At 43.3% G+C, this 22,688-nt stretch overlaps 1 long non-coding RNA gene across 1 annotated transcript; it reads right to left on the bottom strand.

Annotated features, from left to right (window-relative positions):
- Window positions 1–110: 110 nt before the first annotated feature.
- On the bottom strand, window positions 111–21,321 carry LOC147020339 (uncharacterized). The gene is made up of 4 exons (XR_015061770.1): window positions 20,990–21,321; window positions 19,710–19,947; window positions 1,236–1,352; window positions 111–771 (listed from the first exon to the last, which is right to left on the bottom strand). It is a non-coding gene; the product is annotated as an uncharacterized LOC147020339 (long non-coding RNA).
- Window positions 21,322–22,688: the final 1,367 nt, after the last annotated feature.

A 22,688-nucleotide genomic window follows, 5' to 3' on the forward strand; every position in this document is an offset into this window, starting at 1 on the left:
ATAAATAATAACAATTACATATATATATATATATATATATATATATATATATATATATATATATATATATATATATATATATATATATATATATGTCGAACGAGGTCTACGGGGATGATTGGGGGGGGGGGGGGTTCTCCCCAAGATATGCATGTGCTTTCTTCTCAAATTCAATTCAAATTCATAAAATTCTTTTTCAAATTCATTAAAAAAAAAAATTCAATCAGTCCTTACTTTCTTCTCTGTTCCATCGATGCCTACCAGTGGTTCGCTGGTTTTCTTCAGCTGATACCAGGTGAGCGCCCAGGGGGTACTGCCCCTATGTTTCACATTGAAGTACACTGATGTCTACTAATGCTCTTGATCTTTTCAGCCAAATGCTGTGACTTGGTGCAAGTATTATCAAGACAGGTTGCAAGAGTAGATTACAGATTTACAAATTGGATATAAAAAGCATTAAAATTTCACCAACATTGTGGAAAAGAAAATGCGTGTATATGATGTTGTACTATCCTTGTCACTTAGTAAACAGCCCAAGCTGCAAAAATATTCTTACATTATTGTGAGGTCGGCCAGGGGAAAGCTTTCGACCCAAGTCTTTCACGAGCCAGCTGGCCAGGCCTGAAGTACTTCTGTAACGATGTTAAGTCCTTATTCTCGGAAGCTGTGCCACAGCAGCGGTCTTCGATGCTGGATTTGCTCCGATTGCATTATGTATTGCTTGTTAACGTCTAGAAACCTACATCCCGCTGATCCGTTTTCCCAGTTTTTCTGCAGAGGAGCAAACCAGATGCTGTGTTGGATGATTCAAAATGTGCCATGAATAAACACGAGAAATATCAGGATTTAAACATTTTAGGCCACAAATTAGGTGTTGTAAATTGGTTTTGTTGTACTGTATAGTATAATATAGTAGATAGATAGATAGATAGATAGATAGATAGATAGATAGATAGATAGATAGATAGATAGATAGATAGATAGATATATATATATATATATATATATATATATATATATATATATATATATATATATATATTGTTAGCCTGGTGTTGGTGCAGTGGTTAGGGCAGCGGCTTGGGATCCAAAAGGTCCTGAGTTCAAGCCCCGTTGGGCCACTGAATTAATACACCAGGGGGTTGACTCAGCCTGTCATCCTTCCGAGGTCGGCGAAATGAGTACCAGTGTACTGGGCCGGTGTATACCCTGGTTAAAATAGGTGTACCATATACCTGTGTCGTAAGAGGCGACCAGGGTTGCGTCAGGAAGGGCATCCGGTGTAAAACATGTGCCAAATCACGATGCGGATCAGACGGATGATCCGCTGTGGCGACCCCCAACGGGAGCAGCTGAAAGAAGAAGAAGAAGACATACGTATATATTGTTACAGCCATGGGTACAGAGTGCATTGTGAGGAGGTTAATCCCTGTTTCTCCTCGAAAGAGCCGGACCTGGGGCCACCGCTCACAATTAACTTCGTGGTGCGGTGGGTTGCTTTACAACCACAAACGCCAATCAGTTAACCACGAGTTCCAGTGTCCACCGTCTAATTTTCCCATTTAATTAGAGGTCACGCGGCTTCCTGAACAGGGAGCGCGCCCTCGACAAAGCACCAATATTATCTTGATTAGAACTGAAGTAGTGTGGCCGAGCGTTTTCCGCTGGTGCGTGCAGACTATGACAGGTTCATTAGTTTGGGAACGACCTTCCAGTCTATCTTGGTTCAGACAATGCTTGATCAATGGAAGGAATGGACAAGCACGGACAGGTTGGAACATCAACAAGGAATTTATTAATAAGGAAAAAAAAAATCAATAAACTGAAGAACTTTATATTTCCTTGTGTTGAAAATAGGTGAATTCAAATCAATCAAAATAATCTCAAGCAAATAAGAATTAAACAGGCATTGATAGAAAAACAGACAAAGAGCAGATGCTTTTCACTACGCCTTACTTAGCAATTAAACACGAGACAAGAGTACCCAGCAGATCATTCAGGGGGTGGGGGGGTGGGGGGGTGGTGGAGGAGAGAAATTCAGTCTTGGCTTACCAAGGTAGAAGTCGTTGTGCGTCAAATAGAATTTCCCAAAATGTGTGAGCATGCCTTGGTCCTTTGCCAACACCCTGCCTTTCCGTGCACCCACCCGCAAACAGGCTTGAACACCAATCGATGTCATGTCGTCTCCCAGGAACCAGGAATGCCAAGAGCAGGTCTCGAACAGAACCAGCAGGAATGGTCCAACAGTCACCCACCACCAGGAGCCACAACCAACGGACATCTGTAAGGAGCTGTGAGGCACTGTGAGGAACTGTGAGGAGCTGGGGCACTGTGAGGAACTGAGGTGCCGTGAGGTGCTGTGAGGAGCTCTAAGGCGCTGTAAGGCTGTCGCTAACAGTCAGAGCGGTCAGAGATACAAGGCCATCACCAACTGTCACAAAACAAACTGTTATAAAACCGGTCCTCCCGTCCTTTCTATAGGCGGCCTGTCTGGGCGGAGCCTCAAGCAGATTTCAGCCAAATCCACCTTGCCTATTGGCGCATCGTTGCACGTAATCAACCGTCAACTTCACGATCATTCCTTCCTCGTTCAGCCTGTCACAAACAAGAGCCAGACAGCATCCATAGAGCTGCCAAACGGGGCGTCAAACGTCGATGGAAAAAGGTGGACACCAATGTTAGTGAAGGAAGTGAGTGTTGAACGTCAATGAAAGATAGGTGGGTGAGGGAAATTATTTGACCATCATAATAACTGCTCAGGAAAAGCCCGCGGTGTGCTTAATCAAATGTCCTGCGAGTCGAAGGTGTAAATAAATCGTCCACTTCCAAGCCAATGTGTCCTTATGGATAGGGGGTCGATGAGCGTCCGTTGGGCAAACAGCTATCTTGCGTGCATGAATGCGTCTGTCATAAAAAGAAAAAGGCCATCCCATAAGAAAGGGAATCTATTCTTTACCCTTCTCCAACGCATCAAAGTTAGAATCCCACCAGAAATAGGGATGGGTCTATAATGAACATGCATTTAGGAAAATAACTGTCTGAGGACCTAAATATTTGTATGCATTCGTCGGATCCGATTCTAAAATCCAAAACAATATACATGTGCATATATATACATGTACATATACAAATACAAACATATTGGCGCACTACACCTGATGCCGAAGACATCCACAAATAACCAAAACGATGTTCAAATTCACACTCTTTATGACGACAACAAAAATCTTGACCGAAACTTCAATAGTCACCATGATAATTGGCTGGGTGCTCTTAACAATCTCACCAGCCATGGCACTTCTGCAAAGGACTTCTCTGAATCCTTTGTCTGACTCAAACTGTGAATTTTCCCACCCATATTTCTCCCAATGGCAAATCGTCCCTCCTGGATTTGGTGATGACCAACTTCCATGCAAATGTATCTTGCTCATTCTCTGCCCCAATTGGCTCTTCTGATCATGTACTTGTGAAGATCAACATCTTTCTAACCATTCTCAGAGAACAGTCTCTGTGCCAGCGGGTCTGGCAGATCACTCAAGCAAACTGGCAGGGACTGCAAGCAGCCATCACACTTCAGGAGTGGTCCCCTACATCCACCATCACCAATATTAATTCTTCCACAGAAACATACTCCCTCTTAGGCACAGATTCATCCCATCTCATTTTCAGTTATCTTATCCATCTCCCCACTCTTGGTACTCTGATTCATGTGGCGAGGCAGTTGCTTTAAAACAACTTGCATTCTCCTGGAAAGCAAATTCAACTGAAGGCAAGCTCAGATCATTCCACAAAGCCTGCAACAAGTGTGTGTCCACTCTCAGGAGAGCCAGAAAATATCTGTCCAATCTCACGAATGAATTTTCAAACTTGGCTTCCCTCCTCTAAAACATGGTGGCGCCTCGTCAAGTCTGTCTCTGGTATGTACTCCACTTCTATACCTTCCCTCACTTCAAATGGCACCACAGCAGCTGACTCCGCTCGTGAGAAAGCCCAATGCCTCAATTCTGTGTTTGCTTCAAAATCTTGTCCCTAAACCCTTCCCCTCTGTACCCTCTCTTCCCAGTTGCACACAACTACTCCTGAATTCCGTGTCTTTTGCACCTGAAAAGGTGTCAACGTTTCTGGCAAATCTCGACTCTGACTTTATAACTGGACTGAATGGCATCAGCTCATGTTATCTAAAAACCTGCTCTGCTGCACTTGCACTTCCTCTCTCTTCCGTTTTCACCCTGTCATTTGTGCTCGGTCATCTTCCATCTGCATGGAAATCAGACAACACTGCATTACATAAAAGGTGCAAAAACAGATCCCCTTAACTACAGGTCAATCATCAGCAAGGTCATGGAATCTATCATCGCAGTTGATATAAAATCATTCCTTTTCTCCAACAGTCTCATCTGAGACAATCAATTTGGATTCAAACCTGGTCTCTCCACTTTGGAGATGCTGCTTCTCCTCTCCCAAAAAGAGATGGAGGCCCACAATATCAGACATGAGATCAGGCATCCTGCTTTCAATACAATCTGGCATCCTGCCTTACTTTCCAAACTGTCTGCCTATGTAATCCATGGCCTACTCCACTCCGACATTTCCAACTTCCTCCACTCTCATAGCAGGGTTTATTTTAACGTGCAGTAGACCCCTACTTGTGCAGTACTAAAATTTATAATAAAAACTCCAATGTCATATAAAGACACAATAAGTCAATGCATGACCATGATACTGAAAAGCAAAAGTACCTTTATTTACTGTTTATATGACAAGAAGTATATTTTTAATTTTACATACACAAATGATTGCTGATTAGTACTTTGTTTTAACATTTTTGTCAAATACTAAGATGGTTAAAACTTAAAACACTGTGTTTATATGACTAGATATACATTTTTTTAGTCTTACACATGCTGAATTACACTTTGATTTACATTTTGTGCCAAACAGGACATGGTAAAAGATGGCTAAAACAGTGAAACTTTCATAAATGCAAGATTTGCAAAGTTGTATCTCGCATATAATCCAAAAACATCTTTTTTTCAATGGGGTTCAGCTGTATCTGATTCTGCATCAAGACTGTCATCAGCATTTATTTTCTGCGCTTCAGAGAATACACCTTGAACGTAATTTTGTTCCTTTGCTTTGGTTACTTCTCTTGTTCGACGTGCCTTTGAGGAAAGCCAGGTGAGAACAGCAAGCCGTGGATCCCACAAGTCAATTGCAGGCATATTGTAATGGACTTATAAATAATAATTCTCTGTTTCTCATGACATTCTTGAGCGGTCTATGCTTTTCAGTGCATTGCTGGAGCTGATAAGTCTCTCCACATCTGCTGAATGCGGCTTTGCTGCTAAAATTCTTGCATAAACTCTGGCCAAAGTATCGTAGTGCCCACCTGCAGGTAAAAGCTGGCTGATTATTTTTGACAGGGTTAGGTTAGACTTTAGAGAATTGCCCCGACTCCGTGAAATCGTTGTACTCCATGCCCAAAGCCATAAAATCTAAATCTGGACACATAAGTTTGTGGACTGCCTCTCGGTGTGCATCCTTTTGAAATTTGAGAAAAGGAGCCAAAGTTTCCAAACACTCATTGTCAGTGCTAAACCGTTGAGTGAAAAATTATTTTAGTGCTTCTGTGACCTCAACCTTGATTACTGATAAATTGCGTCTGTCTGTAACAAAAAGATGATTACCTCTTCTCCACCTTGGTTCATCACTAGTTAGCTTAATTCCTTTCAGCATATAGAAGGATCTCTCATCACTTTCGACTAGCTGTGACTGTGCTTGAAGACCAGACACTCAACCCCCTAAAAGAGGCGTCTTCTGGAGGCTGCTAATACTTGTCTTCACAAGTGTCACCTCTCGTTGAATGTCGAGCAGTGCGACATTATCAGATTGTATTTTCTTCTGAAATCTTGAAAACACTGCCAGCACATCAGCTATAAATGCAAGCAATTCTAGGTTTGTTTGGTTTGTCAGGAGAGTTTCAAATCCTTCGGCTTGTTTGTCATGAGACTGTTGCATATAAAATACGAATGCATGCCATGATTCTTGAACAGAATTCACCAGGAAAAATGTGTACTCACTCCAACGAACTTCAAATACTTTTGGAAGGGACCGACATGCTAGATCATTTGTACTGGCTAATTATTTCAGCTGTCGAGTTCAGACCAGAAGTGTGAAAAAAGCTTGACAATTCATTTAGTTTTTGCAGCAAGTGGCTTAAGGGCTGTCACACCTTGACAATTTAGCCAGCGTATGCTGACGTATGAAAAAATTGTCTAAAACGCTGGCACACGTCGAAAACGTTATGGGTAAGTTTTGTATACGTTAAGAGCATGCTGAAGCACACTGGCATATGTCGTAGTACGCCGAGCTCGTCGACAAATTTTAACATGCTCAAAATTTTTCGACGTATGCCAGCGTATGACTCACACGTTCCGCATACGCTGGCCATAAGTTGTAGGCACGTTACGTGATCGTTGACACGCATTACTTGTAAGTTACTCACAAGTCGAAACACGACGAGGTAATGTTTAGCAGGTCAGGTCAGGTCAGGTATGGGAGCATGTGCCAGAACAGCACGTCGCTGCGTCCACTTTCCGCCGGTACTCCAGGGGCCTCCGTCTGGCCATCCCCCAGGCAGATGCCAGGCCCATCCCCATCTCCTTGAGATGATGGTCAACCTGTTGCAACCATGAGGCATGTGGTCGACCCACTGGCCTCCTCCACTCATGAGACTCCCTCGCTGAGAGAATCTGGTGAGCAGGATCAGAGTCAGGAAAACGAGCCATATGTCCATACAGCCGCAACTGACGCTCACGGACTATGCAGGTAACAAATCTCATCCGAGTCTCTCTCAGCAACCGCTCGTTGGACACAAAATCCGACCAGCGATAGCCAAGGATTCTCCGAAGAGACCTGGTACCAAAGGAATTAAGTCTCCATCTCAGATCCTTGGTCAGAGTCCAAGTCTCGCACCCATAGAGCAAGACTGGAAGTACCAAGGACCTGAAGACTCGGACTTTCGTCCTCCCGCACAGGTACCGGCAGCGCCACACCCCATGATCCAGTGAATCCATGACTCCCCAGGCCCGACCCAGACGTCTATTGACCTCTGACTCGCAGCCAGCAGAGACATGAATATCACTGCCAAGGTAAGTGAATCTCTCCACGACCTCAACATCCTCACCACAAACAGACACAGACAGGACAGCAGCATCCAAGATGTCACCGAAAGCCTGAATCTTAGTTTTGACCCAAGAAACCCATAATCCCAACGGCTCCGACTCCTCATTCAGCACCTCGAGGGCCCCCAAGAGGATGTCTAAAGTCTCCGCAAAGATGTTTAGCAGACCCGAAACTTATTTCTAACCTATGAGTAACGTGCTTTGAACCTATGTGTAACGTATCTCCAACACACATTGACATATTTGACATCTTTCGGACGACCACAGAAGTTACTGAACGTGTTTCTAACTTACAGCTACCGTATAATGGCGTATTGGCAGCGTTTAGGGGAATTGGTATATAAAAATGGGGTTCACAGGAGGAACCCGTTAGTGTTCCAGACTCCATGTTTTTTTTGTTTGTTTTTTCTTCGGCATGACGGTGATGTTGACACTTCGATTTCTAGTGCGGTTATGATTTAAATCGTTGAGTGGCAGCCTTTTAATAGGCTATGCCACGTGATCGTCGGCGATACGCTGCCACGCTATGCATAAGTTAGACTATCGTTGGGCATACGTTGTGAACGCCGACAACACGTGAAGCATTCGTTGGTTTAAGTCATCTATAAGTTATCGAAACGTTCTGTGTACGTTACTAATACGTTATGCATACGTCCAACTCGTTATGAATACGCCAAAAACATCAATAGTTCAGCGTACGCCAGCGTTTTACATACATATTGATACTTGCCATACGCTGGCTAAAACGTCAAGGTGTGACAGCCCCTTTACTTCAGACACTAGCTCCGGACACAATCCCATTCTTGGCAAATTCCATTAGGGACTTTGAAAATCTAGCAGAGATATCCACTATCTATACACGTTAGACTTGTTAAAAAAAACAGCTGATTTTTGTTTATGTCTTGGGGATGAACGAGCGTAGGCCTAATAATGCGTGGCACATAGATCTAATTACTTAATATTGCAAACACGTGAAATTAATTAATAAACGTTAAATTGGTACGGAATGAGTTAACAGATGTCAGATGCTGTATGTTGTGATTAGCAGTGCACTATTTAAAGACAGTTTATGACAGAATATACAAAAGTGTTACAATTGCCCCGGTCTCCCCTACACAGATTTCACAGGCACGAACATGACGAATTAGGCCTAGATCTAGACTCTAGTGTCGAATGAGTTTCGTCAACATTGTTTCAACAATATGGAATAGATCGACTGGGATATTTTCAACTACATTCGGTTTTTTTTAAATACTTGCCATACCATCAATAGGTTATTCTGCTTGACAAACCTGCACCGCTTGTCTCGGCCTACAGGCTCTGCCAGCGATCATCTGAGTGATGGTTCTGTAAACACGCACTGACCTAATAATTCACGCACAGCTTTGGGCGACTAGCGTATGAGACATTGAGTAGTTAGCAAGGCTGTTTCAAATTCCTGTGCGTTTTGAATGCACTTGGATATTTACGGTTATACTTTTAGCTAATGATACTAATTTTATAGACTCCAGTGAGGCATCCTGTGTTGTGTACCTTGTCAAAGGATACAAAGGAACTTAAAATCTATAAAATGTTTAAAAAAAATAGCCATTACAAATGCTTCTCAAACTCAGAGAATCTCAAACACTAGGCCATGGCACCTGCCTCAAAGATTTGTGCAGTTCTAAAAAGTCCTTAAAATAAACTCTGTCTCATAGCCAACATGTGGCTCTCAATGGAACCCTTTCTTTTCCTCTTTCTGTGAAGGCTGGAGTACAAGGCAGTGTTCTAAGCCCCATATTATTCCTAATCTTCATCAATGATCTCACTGGCTCTCTGAAAAATCGTCTTTATCTCTTCACTGACGATTCCACTCTGCAGTGATATCCCTCATCCCTATTAGAGTACCTATATATAGAGAGTAGCGACAACTCAGCTATAGGCGCCATTTTGTTTCACTCTGGATAACGCGCGGTGCGTGCGCTACCGCCGTAGCAGCATGCATGAATGAAGCAATACATCAGGAGGGTGGGATACATCACTGGACATATATATTTATTCTCATGTTTTACTCGGCCAAAGATCTTGATTATAGAATCAATGGGGTTGAAAGTGATAAAATGTTAAAATGCATGTACTCATTACACGGGAAACTCAGAGTAAGTTTGCCAGAGAACGAGACATTTGGGAGAAACTCGGCCTGTGTAGGCTTATGACATGAAGTCGAGCCAAATAAAAATCTCGAGTCCATAGGCCTAAGTTGGGGCCTCAATTTGATCCATACCTGCCCCTACCCATCCCTCCCCACCTCACCCATCTTTACTTTTTTCATCTCACCACATTATCATCTCACCCATAACAAACAAAAACAACAAACACCGATACCTACATGTAATTTATCATCATAGTTACCACCCAACACGCTCTCAACACACACCAAAAAGTGACTATGCCAAAATGATTGTATCAGATTTCAAAAATATCTTAACAATTGAAATGACCCTTTTTATGGGCAAAGAATAGTTAATTGCACAGGCCTGCTATGCAATTATTGGATGAATCTATGAAGCACGTTCATGTCAAAATGCTTATGTTAAGTATTCAACTGGTACAATCTTGTGAAGAAACAGTCCATGAAAAATCGCAGTAGGTTTGACTTGCTATTTTATTTCTGTCAACAGTGTTCCATCAATTTGCAAGATGATGAACGATAAAGAAATGCTACAAATTATAAGTACAGGTAACTCTGCTTAACTTGAATCTCTTGGGACCACAGAAATCTGTTCGACGTAGAACAAATCTGCCTCACAGAAGGTAAATAACACGTCTTGCATAATACGGTTTCAAAATTTGTTTAAACTTGTGCGATTATTCGACTTAATAAGGCTGACTTACATGCATGCAGAGTTACCTGTATTGTTCATACACTGCAGGCATTTTCAAATTCAAGTGTATAAATACATAATATCATGATTAGTTATATATTAGTGTTTTCAGCAAAATTAATTTTGGTGAAATATTAACAACTTCACAGCAAGTTTTCAAGACAATACTCCATGATTGATGATTCTGAACAAAAATGGAAATACACCAAATGAAAGTATGAAGGTCAGAGATTGTAGGCTAGATTTTTTTTTATGAAACCCCATCTAATGTGTTGCCATGGTAACCAAATAAACAGACAATTCATTACAAATTGTGTATTTTCATAAGAATGTGCAATTAAGTGATAAATATGTAAATTAATTGGGTTGCTAAATAATGATTGCCCATATTGTTAGCTTTCTAGATGCCAACATCCCAGACTACCATTGATCCTTACTGGGGTTATGATAATAAATAAGATCAACGGCATGCATAAAGAGGGCCCCCAAATTTAAAGCATTTCATTTTTGGGGCAGGCGTTTGGGCAGTGGTTCTATAGGTAATTTTTTGTTCCAATTTAATCATACAGGCTATAAATCAAATAAATCAATAATAATATCAATTGCTGCTATGATTGATATAATTCTTATTACAATAATCTTTACCATGGTAACACATTCAACGCATATACAGTAAGACTTATATACCATACATGTCAATGTCCATATGTGTACATTATTTTGCCCTTTTTTTTAGTCTAAAACTTGACTGGTTTTTGGTCAACATAAGAAATAGACAAATACCAAAATTGTTCATCAAATTACTTATCAAAACAACGAATTTTCTCTTCTTTCCATAGATAACTTCTAAAAGCTTAGATGTCCTTGAAAGTTTATATGGGTCACATGATGACATGCTTCCAATACCGGGAGCCGTGCCTAAAGGCACTGTCGACGGCTAAAAGCTTAAATGCAGAAATTGAAAACGAAACCTATACATCCTGTACCCCTTCTCAGATTTGTTGCTGCACCCAAAGGCGCAACAACCCGTCATTTTGACTAATAAAGTTTCACTCAGTTTCAAACTCGGTCTCTCCGAGCTCACTCGGTGAAGATCTGGATTCGATGCGTAGCTTGGCGCTAGAGTGTGAAACAAAATGGCGCCCATGTGTCACGTGACCATCAAATTCTGGTCCCCCTATGTCGCTACTCTCTATATATAGGTACTCTAATCCCTATAACAGACAGGCAGCAGCCTCTTCCCTGTCCTCAGACCTTGACAAAAATCACAAACCGGTCAAACACTTGGAACATGTCTTTCAATCCTGAGAAATGTGTGTGTGTGTGTGTGTGTGTGTGTGTGTGTGTGTGTGTGTGTGTGTGTGTGTGTGTGTGTGTGTGTGTGTGTGTGTGTGTGTGTGTGTGTGTGTGTGTGTGTGTGTGTGTGTGTGTGTGTGTGTGTGTGTGTGTGTTGCACAAACCCTTCCATATACTTTCTCAACAATCGTAAAGGGGTTCAAGTCACGCAAACTCTTGGGTTTCACTCTCAGCAATGATCTCTCTTTGGCAAGCCACATTTCAAAGCTGGCATCCAAAATCAGATGCCGACTGGGAATCCTTCATCGTGCAAAGTCCTTCCTTGGCACATCTGAGCTCCTAACCACCTCCAAGGCTTTCATCCACAGCTTGATGGAACATTGTTCTCCCCTCTGGGCTGGCTCCCCTGCCTCATCTTCCTCAGATTGTCACCGTCTAACCCAAAGCCTTCAATAACATTGGAATCTCTCGCGATGAAGCTGAATCTATGGGCTTACTACTTCGCCATTGCCAACAGGTCGGTGGTCTGTCTGTCTGTCTTCTTCCACCTCATTTCTCGACTTGCACCCTCTGTCCTCTCAATAGATTGTCCCCTCACCCTCCCAGTATCTGCAGGATGCACATGGTCCACCAGAAACCCCTCCTTGTGAAACTGTACAAATCCAGAACCACTGCTCACATCCACTAATTTTTTCCTTTTTTCCACCCACCTGCCATACTCTCTTCAATCTCAATCTTCCTTCTTGGTCTTCAAGACAGCTGTTCACCACCATATAAAGTCATCCCCATTTCCAAAATTATGATCTTTTCTACACCTCTTAAATCACCCTCACCCCCACCCCTCCCAAAATTTTGCATATGTATCCATATTGTCCACACTTTGCATTTCTCACTTACCTCTCATCGTTACCTGCATCCCTTGTTTGTCCATCCCTGTCTACTTTCTACCTTCACCCTGCTGTTGGTGTTTCCCCTTTCTCCTGCTCCCTTTGTTGTGTCATGTCCTCATTTGTTCTGTCAGATCTTCCACGAGCTGAGAGCATGTGTATATATATATATATATATATATATATATATATATATATATATATATATATATATATATATATATATATATATGACATAAATAAAAAAGCCATAAAATAACCAGCAGTACCAAAACTTCCAATACAGCTGTGGAATAATAAACTGGCCACCTGTGGAAATCAGAAAGCTTGATATCAAAACAAGGAAACTTCTCCCCATCCAAAAAATGTTTTATAAAAATCACTGCATCCCGAGAATGTACCTGCTGAATCGAGGAGGTAGTGAGTGGCCTGATGGAAATCACATGCAGAAAAAACTGAAACAGCAACGAATTCAGTCCCAATGATTGCAAAAAAGACAAAATAGTAAAATAAAACGAATTAACAACATACATACACACCAACAGAGGAGCACAAGATATTTAAAAGAAAAAAAAGTTGAACAGACTGCACCGAGACAAAGAAGGCTGATTGGAATGGCTAAGAAGAGGTCATATCAATTGGTATGTCGAACAAATCATTATAAATGCCAAAGACCAGGGACATTACACGAATGACTTTAAGAAGATGGCAGAACTGAGTCAATCGAACAAGTATAGGTTCTGCAAGGGAGAAACAGAAAGTACGAGCCACCTATCAGGATGTAAAAAAAAAAAAAATCTCATGTCAGAACAACTGTCCACACAAAGACAAAACAAGGTATGTAGAGTAATACACTGGCATATCTGCAGAAATTTCAACATCATAGTCTCAAAAAACTCATGGAAACATGAACCAAAAGCAAGAATTGTAAACAAGGAAGTGATGCTCATGTACAACCTGATGATCCCATCAAGCGTGAGCATAGAAACCAAATCTTTGCAACTAGATATCATACTTAGGTACAAAAATGAAAAAAAAAAAACAGCATTGCTCAGTGAAGTATGTTCCCCTCTATTTTGGCTTAAACAATGCAGAAAGCAAGAAAATGACCAAATACCAAGATCTCAAAAATTAAGTGAAAGGATCCTGGAAACTGAATTGTGCCGAAATTGTAGCAGCGATAATTGGAGCAATGGGAAGGATAAAAAAACCCCATGGAGATATTTAAAAAACATCCTTGGGAATATTACTACAAACGAACTGCAGTTGGAGGCTGGCTCGGTGGTGACACTGAAAAGATCCCTTGGAACAAAACTGAGAACAATTAATCTTCAAAGCTTGGTCCATGAATTGTGATCCCTTACTGAAATGGAGGTGGATACTTTAAGACATGGTAGGTCATCATTCAGTCTCCGAAAACCCACCCACGTATGGAGGTAGTTGTCAAAAACTGCAACTTTTATGTGCACACACATATAATACATACGGTACAAATAAAAGGCAGTGTGTGTGTGTGTGTGTTTTGTTGACTGGTATCTCCATATATGGGTTCCAGAATGTGGCATGGAGTCCTCCCAGGTTGGGCTCAAAATATCCACCTTCATTTTGGTAAGGGGTCATGATTCATGGACGAAGCCGTGAAATTTTCTGCTCTCAAAGTTTTGTGCCGAGAGCTCTCTTCAGGATCGCAACTGTGCCCCGGACAGCTTCCAACTGCAGTTGGTTTGTAGTAATATTCCCAGGAATGGTTTGTAATATATCTGTGAGGTTCTTCGTCATCACTGGTACAACTTTGGCATTCTTCAGCTTCCAGGATCTTTTCACTTCATTCTTCATCTTGTTTACCCCATGTACCCCGCTCCATCCCTCTCCTTCCACAGATCTCCTCATGTCTCTGTTCCCAACTGTTTTTTCCTTCCCTCTCCCACCCCTCTTGTTGTATGCTCGTATGACAGCATATTGTGTGTTCACTCTCATACGAGCCTTGATAGTGCATACAAAAAAAAGTCTTGCTGTTTGGTCATTTTTTTGATTTCTGCATTGAGAGTCCAAAAATCACTGGTATCAACACCTCAATTATCAATGCCTTCTCTTTTTTTGTACCCAAGTATGATATCCGGTCACAACGCTTTGTTTTCGATGTTCACGCCCGATGGGATCATTAGGTCGTACTTGAGCGGTACTTCAATATTTTCAGTCCATGATTTTGGTTAATGTTCCCACAAATTTTCTGGAACTGGAATATCAAAGTTTTTGCAGATAACTTTACAAACTCTGTTGTGTTGTTGTGTGTACAGCTGTTCTGACATTGTGCAAATTGCGTTAATTTCACAACATCCTATATTGAACCTCATTTAAATTGTAAAGCTCAAACCATAGTTCCCTTTCCTGAAGTAAGAACCTTAACCGACAAGGAATGAATGGTTTCCTGAACAAACGGATCATCAGCTGAGCACCATTATTCCTCAAGGTTTCGATCCTTTCAGTCCAGAACCTAACCAAACAGCAGTTCCACATCAGTTGATTACCCACATCAATAGATCCACAACCTCAGTTGCATCCAGGCACTCAATCAACCCATCAATGCAACATCACCATTCAAACTTGACTCGCTAGAGGATTTCATGTGTTCTGACAGCGAGCCACAGCTAACTTAACTATCCTGCTTAACGGACTACCCCCTTATGGCCTTATCCTCGCTGAAACAATCACTCATTTTTTATTTTATTTAATCACATGAGAGCACTGAGCGAAGTTGCACTCCATCCTCTGGATCATCGCTCCTGTCCAACACTCTTCCAGTGATCTGGGGAGGTGAAACAAAAGGTTCCACAAAAACACAACACTTATAATTTACATCCCTACTCCAAGCCTTAACGACACTATTCACGGGATATTTACACGCGACCGCGTCCCCCAGTGGATGCTAATAGACCCAGCGTTACCTGGGAAGCCAATTTTCAAATTTGCTTCACCCCAAAATTATGCGGACATTATGCCCTTGCTGCACATGTCAAGTTGTGCGGGATCGAGTGGGACTCACACACATCTTCACAACACTCACACCATGGTCATAATCACATTTCTAGGTCATGGTCCCCATTTTAATGATTGCAGGCTGAATCCCGTCATGGCCGTGGGGTGGGTTACCACAAGATTATGGGGGCATCTCAGGTGCAACCATGCCCACAGGTAAGCTTTAGTCCAACCCGGACGTTTCTCCGCCCCGCTCCCTTCGATTCCCACCCCCTGGTAGCCAGCAGCTCTAACCCCGTACAACACACTGGAAGGGGTCTTACTGGCTCCTCTGGCCTTCTTGGGTCGCCAAGGTCCTACCCACCTTGGTCGCCCAACCAGACCCTCTCCCAGTTGCCTCCAGAGGCTGTCACCATCAGCCACCAGGGGTGAATCTCCTTGAAGGGGGGTCGCAATTCCCGCTCACCGTGAGCCTCAGCAATCCCTGCGGACAAGCACATCATCCTCACCCACAAAACCCACATGACTCCCCCCACCCCATCGGCCTTACATGTGACACCTGCATTTCTAACACTTCACCGACCATGACCTTCCCTGTTACCACACCATGTCCAATAAAAAAAAATCAATGTGTGCACCATACATTTCACTTCTTAACTTGAAACAACTCACACAGCACTTCTCCTCACCCAATCCACACACCAGCCATTGGACAGCCACTCGTGCCCGCTTTGTTACCAATTACCCACTGTCCCTATTGTCACTCTAAAGCCCAGCAGAACCTTCAAACCCATGCCAATTTCCCACAATTCACTATTTTCACCAAAGGAGGGCACTTCGCCACAATCTCAGCAGCCGAGCATGGCCCTATATGCTCAGCCCGATCTAGTCTCCCCGACCCTCGACAGTGATATCCGGACTCAACCTAGGTAAGGGCACCTCGGATAGACCTGGCGGTTCAGCAGGAGGATTCATCCTCTCCGAGTCTAAAAGTCTATTGGAGGGTCTCTCCATCGCCGGGTATCGGCAATATCATTGCACGTGTCCTCTTTGCCCGCACCGGAAACAACTCCCCATAAAAGGCCCCCATGGGTATCGGTGTAATGTCTCTTCTGGTTCCGGACCCCCTCGGCCATAATCGAATTGCTCTATTGGCTGGGCTGGACCCTGCCGCTGTGGCGCACTTACTGCCGAATTACCCCTTATCAAACTTGACAGTTTCTGGCAAATTTCCTGAAACATTTGGGTAATTCCAATTTCTCACAGCCCCCCTCCCTGATCCTGGATCTCCGCCTGTCAGATCGTCACCGATGGCCTCTCGGGCACCTGACCCGGCAGACTCCACGAGGCCAGCCTGGCCGCGCACTCGGCTGCTCGGTGAACGGTGGGTGGATCCTGTAACTCCACTTGCGCTCGAACCTCAGGGTCTGGAAGAGCAGCTAAAAATTTCTCTAGTGCCAGTCTGTCCCACGCCTCCACTGTTAGGTCCCGATACGTGATCCTAACCGATTGGTAAATGTCCTGTGCCAGCTCCTGCACTGTCTCGCCCGACTTTAATCTGCGGTGCTGGAGTTGGGCCCGCACCAGATCACAGTTTGCTGCGAACCCAAAACGACGGCTCAACGCCTCGCAAATGTGGGAGCTGGTCAACATCCCCTCCGCGATCATGGTTAACACATCTGCGGCTGGTCCCCGCAATGTTGCCACCAAATTCCCTGCACGTTCCCGCTCATTCCACCTGTTTCGTCAGGAAATACTCAAATTGCGTCAGAAAAGCTTCAAGACTCCCTGACCCGTCAAAATTTACCAGAGGGATCACTTTCCCGGTGGCTCGCTTCCCAGTTTCTCCCTTGTCCGAATCCAGCCCAGGGATCAAACACCCTAGTGGCTGCGTATCCAATTTCGGAGCCCCCTGTGGCCAAAGATGTTTTGTGGTGAGGGTCTCATAGGTCAATTTTGCCTCCTGTTCCAAACGTTGAATGGACCGATACACCTCTTCCCGCAGGATCTTCTGGGCCCGCACAACATCCTCCAAGGCTCCGTCGCGAGTTTGTAGCTGCTCCTCAACCAACCCAGACACTCTACTTACAAAACACGGCTCTACCAGGCCTTTATCCAAGTCTCCCTCTTGGCTCATAATTTTATCTTGTTCGTCCAAACGAGCCTCCAATCCTTTTACGTCCTCCGCCAAATTCATCCCTTGCTTCCTCAGCTCTCCCCACTCTTCGACTTGCAGCTGCATACGAGCATCCACACAGGCACGATGACGTTCCAGGCCTTCATCCACTTTTTCAACCCGAATGTTCGTTGCATCAATTTTATCTACCAATGTTTTCCGTTTATTTTCCCCCTCCAATGTAATTTCTACCTTTGTTTCCTCCAATCTATCCTCGAATTTACTTTGTATTTCCCCCAATTTAACATCCACACTCCTGCATCTCAGTTTTCATTTTCTCCATCTTTTCCCCCAATTCATCCATCATTAAATCAATCCGTGCACCCAACTGTTCCCGCATTAACCCCAATTGATCTGTCATTTCTGCCCCCTGTGCCGTCATTGCACTCATTAAACGTTCCAACATTGTCCAGATCGACATTGTGCCGGTTTCCGGTCCACGCTCGGATGTAGCACGGTCCACGCTCGGAATGGGGGAGGTTCCAATCCTACCCCAGTCTCTCCCTTCTTCCCCCGACTCGCTGCCCGGCACGTGGCCTTCCTCTTCAAACATCTGCACATCCGCCATGGTGCAGAAGTCCCGTTTGCCGCAAATTAAATTCAATTTGAAAACTCCCGCCAAAATTTTCCCATGCTCGCGCGCTTTTCTGTAATAATTTTATATTCCAATTCGTGGCGAGATTTTAATCCTGGTATACTCTCCCGATACCAAATATAATTTAGAGGGGTTCGAACATCCAACACCCTGACACCAATGTGACGTCCACGGGACTTGAACGGTCCCGCCAACGTAGAATGAGCCGAAACGATGGAGGCGGTTTATTTTTTTTATAACACAAAGATGGCGGTTTTAATCGCTCTCCAGCAAACGGGCCGAGGAAGGTGGCACGAGTCGCTTTTCACCGAGTTAATAATGTTTATTTCTCGAACCAGAACAATAATAAGACTCAGCAAGAGGAGGGATCCGGGGGCGATTCGACGGGAGGTGGTGTGGGTTCGGGCGTGGGGGAAACAAATAATTCCAATGGATATACAAATCTCAAACCCTATAAGGCGCCAGGTACACACACACACACACACACACACACACACACACACACACACACACACACACACACACACACACACACACACACACACACACAACGTAGCTGGTGGTCAGGCTTGCCCGTGGTGTCGACGTAACAGTCACTGGATTGGTGCCGGACGAGCTGGCGTTGCGCTCGTCAGGGGCAGGAGACACGGTGGTGCCGAGGTTCCGTCAGCCCTTCCACGTAGAGCCGCGGTTTCTGGCCTGTGAGCTCCAACCAGCCACCGTGGTGCTGTTCCTGGTGGTGTCGACCTCCTGGTGTAGGCCCAAGTCTGCTCACAGCCGCCAGGGAGCCAGTTCTAGCGCCAAGATGCGAACAGGAGAGGGAGGCAGGTCCGCCCGCCGTTCGGTCCCGTACTCTAGCAGAACTCCAGAGCCAACCGAGGTGAGGCACGAGGCACAGCAAGGCCACGAGACACGATGAATCCAGGAACGAACCAACGCAACGAGAGAGCACGCTCCGAGACCAACAGCCTCGACCAGACGCTTTCTTTTTATGACTCTTCCTCTTCTTCTCCCAAACAGAACCTTTTTATACTCGAGTCCTCGTCACTTCCAATCGAGCCCTTTTATTGGCCCTCTGCCGTCGCCTTCCGCCAATCGTGATCAAGGGGCGGAGCCATCCGCAGCACTGTCCTGTTACGTCACGGCAAGCCTACAGGGAATACTAAAAGGGTTTACGCATACACACTTACCCTAACCCGTCTCCCTATCTAATTACGTGACAATTATCATTTCCCCCTTAAAGAAATGGACATTTACTAGACAACTTATCACCACTGAATTGCTACTTATTACATCGAGATCCTGGTACAACTCGAACAGCATGGCATACCTAATTAAACATCCTAATTACCCTTTGAATGCATACCCCTCCCCTCTGACGTAACAATATTAACTCAGAGTCTGGTGTTGGCTTAATGGATAAGATGGCTGGCTTGAGATCTTAGGGTCTTGAGTTTGAGCCCCTGTTGTCACCGTTAAATAACACCAGGTGGGTTGATTTAGCCTGTCATCCTTCTGAGGTCAGCAAAATGAGTACAAGCTTACTGGAAACAGGGGGTAGTGCATCAATGGTATAGCTGCACTTCCAGCAATGATGCAACCAGCAGCCATAGGCTGAATACGAAATTATGATGATGTATTAACTCATCTTTGTTAATCAAGAATGCAATGGGAAGCTGAATCTTAATTTTCGTCCATGACAATTTCTTTAACAGCCCCAATTATTCCTACCTTTTTGTGGAGTCAACCGAGAAAAGTTGTTGGCCCAAATCTTGCACGAACTGGCTGGCCAGGGTTCTCGGTCGACTTTAAGTGGCAGGCATTTGTAATTAGTTCAGGGTGCCGACAATCAATCGCCTACTCTTCATGAAAGATATTGTGGGATCTTTATCATCCAAGTGTTGGCAGGTGGGTCATCGAGCTGAACGCCCATTTGATGGACAGCACATGCATTGCCGCCTCATCTTGCCTGCGAAACACAAGGATGGCAGTTTATTGGTGGGTCGATTTTCCAACACAGGCTAGTTCACATACCTCTAGATTCCAGAGTCAAGACTATCCTTCCAATCCTCATGGGAAACTGAAATTATACGAAGCTCTTTTTCTGAAAATTAATGTTACGTGGGATAGCCTGGTTCACCTCTAAGGAACTCGCTTACTCAAACCCCGAGCTTCCATATCATAAGGTAAGTTAACGAATTAAATCTGCACATACTGTTCAATACTTACAAAACCTACTTATCACATTTCATCTGTTGGCAACCTCAGTTCGAGAGGAGGTTCAACCTCTCAATGGAGTAACTTCTGTAATGTTTGGCCTATGAAGGACAAGTTCTTGAAAAGGGGAAGGACTCAAGAACAACTCGATTCAAACCTTCAGATAAGTTCATAGAGAGGAGTATATTACTGTGCTTGTACATGGCCGTCCCGAGACGAGGCTTTTGCGTTATCTACACAGGAAATGTGTAAAAGGAAGCCACGAGGTTTGCGCAATGGGTCCGTTTACATCACCTCCTTGTCCCTTACACATACTTTTTCATTTGAACAAACTTGTAGTTAAATATGTTTTTAAGCATTTAAATTGAATATATATATATATATATATATATATATATATATATATATATATATATATATATATATATATATATATATATATTCAAGCAGGAGTGTCTGTTTCTGTCTGTCCATCTATGCATGAACTACTCCTTCAGTTTTGGGGCTAGCCTCACCAAAAACTTTCTGTGGAACCTTTTGGGTTCCCAGCAGGTGTCTTCAGGTGGGAGGTTTCATAAATTTCTCAATGCAATTATGATTTTTGAGTTTCCACCATTATAACGCTAATCTTTCTCTGTGTGTAAACACGTTCACATCTTCAGCAATTTCTCATTTCAATTGAGATTCTCGGTTAATAATTCCACCCATGAGATGCCGCAATTTTTCGCTCACATTCGTACATTTGGCATTTGCAGTTTCACGTTTGACCGCATATAGAAACATTATGTACCCACCTTCTGTTGGGGTCGCTGCAGAAAGTTTTTGTCCAAGTCCTTCACAAACCAGCTGTCCATGTCTGACATTTGACTGAAGGAATGTGGAATATATTGTTTCAGAGTTTGGCATTCACAGTTTCTGCATTGTCTGTTTGCTTTTGAATACTCAAAGGTGCAACATGTACCAGAAAGGTTGAAAATGCCATGAAAAAAAGAATAATTGGCTTATCGAGAGGAAGCTCTGGCGCTCAAAAGAAATGGGATGATGCCTACAGTACATAAGAAGAAGTAAAAGCACAAACTCACAGAAAAACTAGAACGGGCACTGAGTGGAGCGCATACCTTCGCCAACGCTACATTTTGCCCCCCCCCCCCAGAAAACGTTGATTTGAGGGTATTTAATCCCATACCACATCTGCCATCTCATATGTGTTATGATGGCTTAAAAACATTAAATTTCATGCTGTTTGACACTGATTCACGTACATTGTACAATTTCTGAATGAACTCCCTAACCTTTTTTGGTGTCGGTGTCAAGTCAATCGGATGACAACTGGTCACATTATAAGAAATCAAATATTACACATCACAGGATAGGGAATTGAATTCTAAACATTTTGAATCTACTTACATGCAAATTGTATAAGAATTGACCGCGTTATGATAATAAAGGTCGTTGACCCCCCTGACCTTTGACCCAAACCGCTAACAAAGGTAATGACGTCATTGTGTAATATCGTATATCACAAGATTGGGCATTGAATTCACAACATTTTGGCATTGGTTGCATGCAAATTGGATAAAAATCGACCGCACTATGGCAAAATGATGATTTTGACCTTTTCATGACCTCGACCTTGACCTTTATACTCTTAATTTTGTAATTGGTATTAGAGTGTGGGGAACAGAACAGTCAACATTTTGGTGTTGGTTTCATGCAACTCAGATAAGAATTGACCGTGTTATGACTAAAACCGCACATTTTGCAATGTCGTGACCCCCCCCCCGACCTTTGACTCCCAACGCTAATAAGGGTTATTACGTCATTGTGTCATGTCACATATCACAAGATGGGGCATTGAATTCTGAACATTTTGGCATTAGTTGCATGCAAATTGGATACAAATTGACCGCGCTATGGTAAAAAGACGATTTTGACCTTTTCATGACCTTGACCTTGACCTTTGACCCGATCGCTCCCAAAATCTAATCAAATGGTCCTCGGATAATAACCAATCATCCCACCAAATTTGCTGCGATTCAGTTCAATACTTTTGGAGTTATGCGAATAACAAACAAACAAACAAACACACATATTCACAAATAAATAAATAAATAAATAAATAAATAAATAAATAAATAAATAAATAAATACACAGCGATCAAAACATAACCTTCGCAACAAAGTTTGCGAAGGTAATGAGAAAGTGCTGAGTTCAGAGAGGAAGAGCAGGCCAGAGAGATTAAGGCTCACAGAGAGGCCACAACCAAAAGCAGCAATGCTGCTACAAATCCCATCCATACGTAGCATCAAATATTTAAAGCCCACTTTCTCACTGATATTAAAGATCGGTACCTTTCGGGTGACGTAGAAAGCTGAAATGTTGCTGCCGATGGACATCGAAGCCAATAAACCAGGAAAAAAAAATAATAATCACAGAACTGTCAGAGAACATCCTCAAATGAAAACATATATTAATGAATATAAAAAAATGAA

The sequence above is a fragment of the Eptatretus burgeri genome, chromosome 9, assembly GCF_056783735.1.
Source record: "Eptatretus burgeri isolate ZD-2024b chromosome 9, Ebu_testis_v1, whole genome shotgun sequence".
Lineage (NCBI taxonomy): Eukaryota > Metazoa > Chordata > Myxini > Myxiniformes > Myxinidae > Eptatretus > Eptatretus burgeri.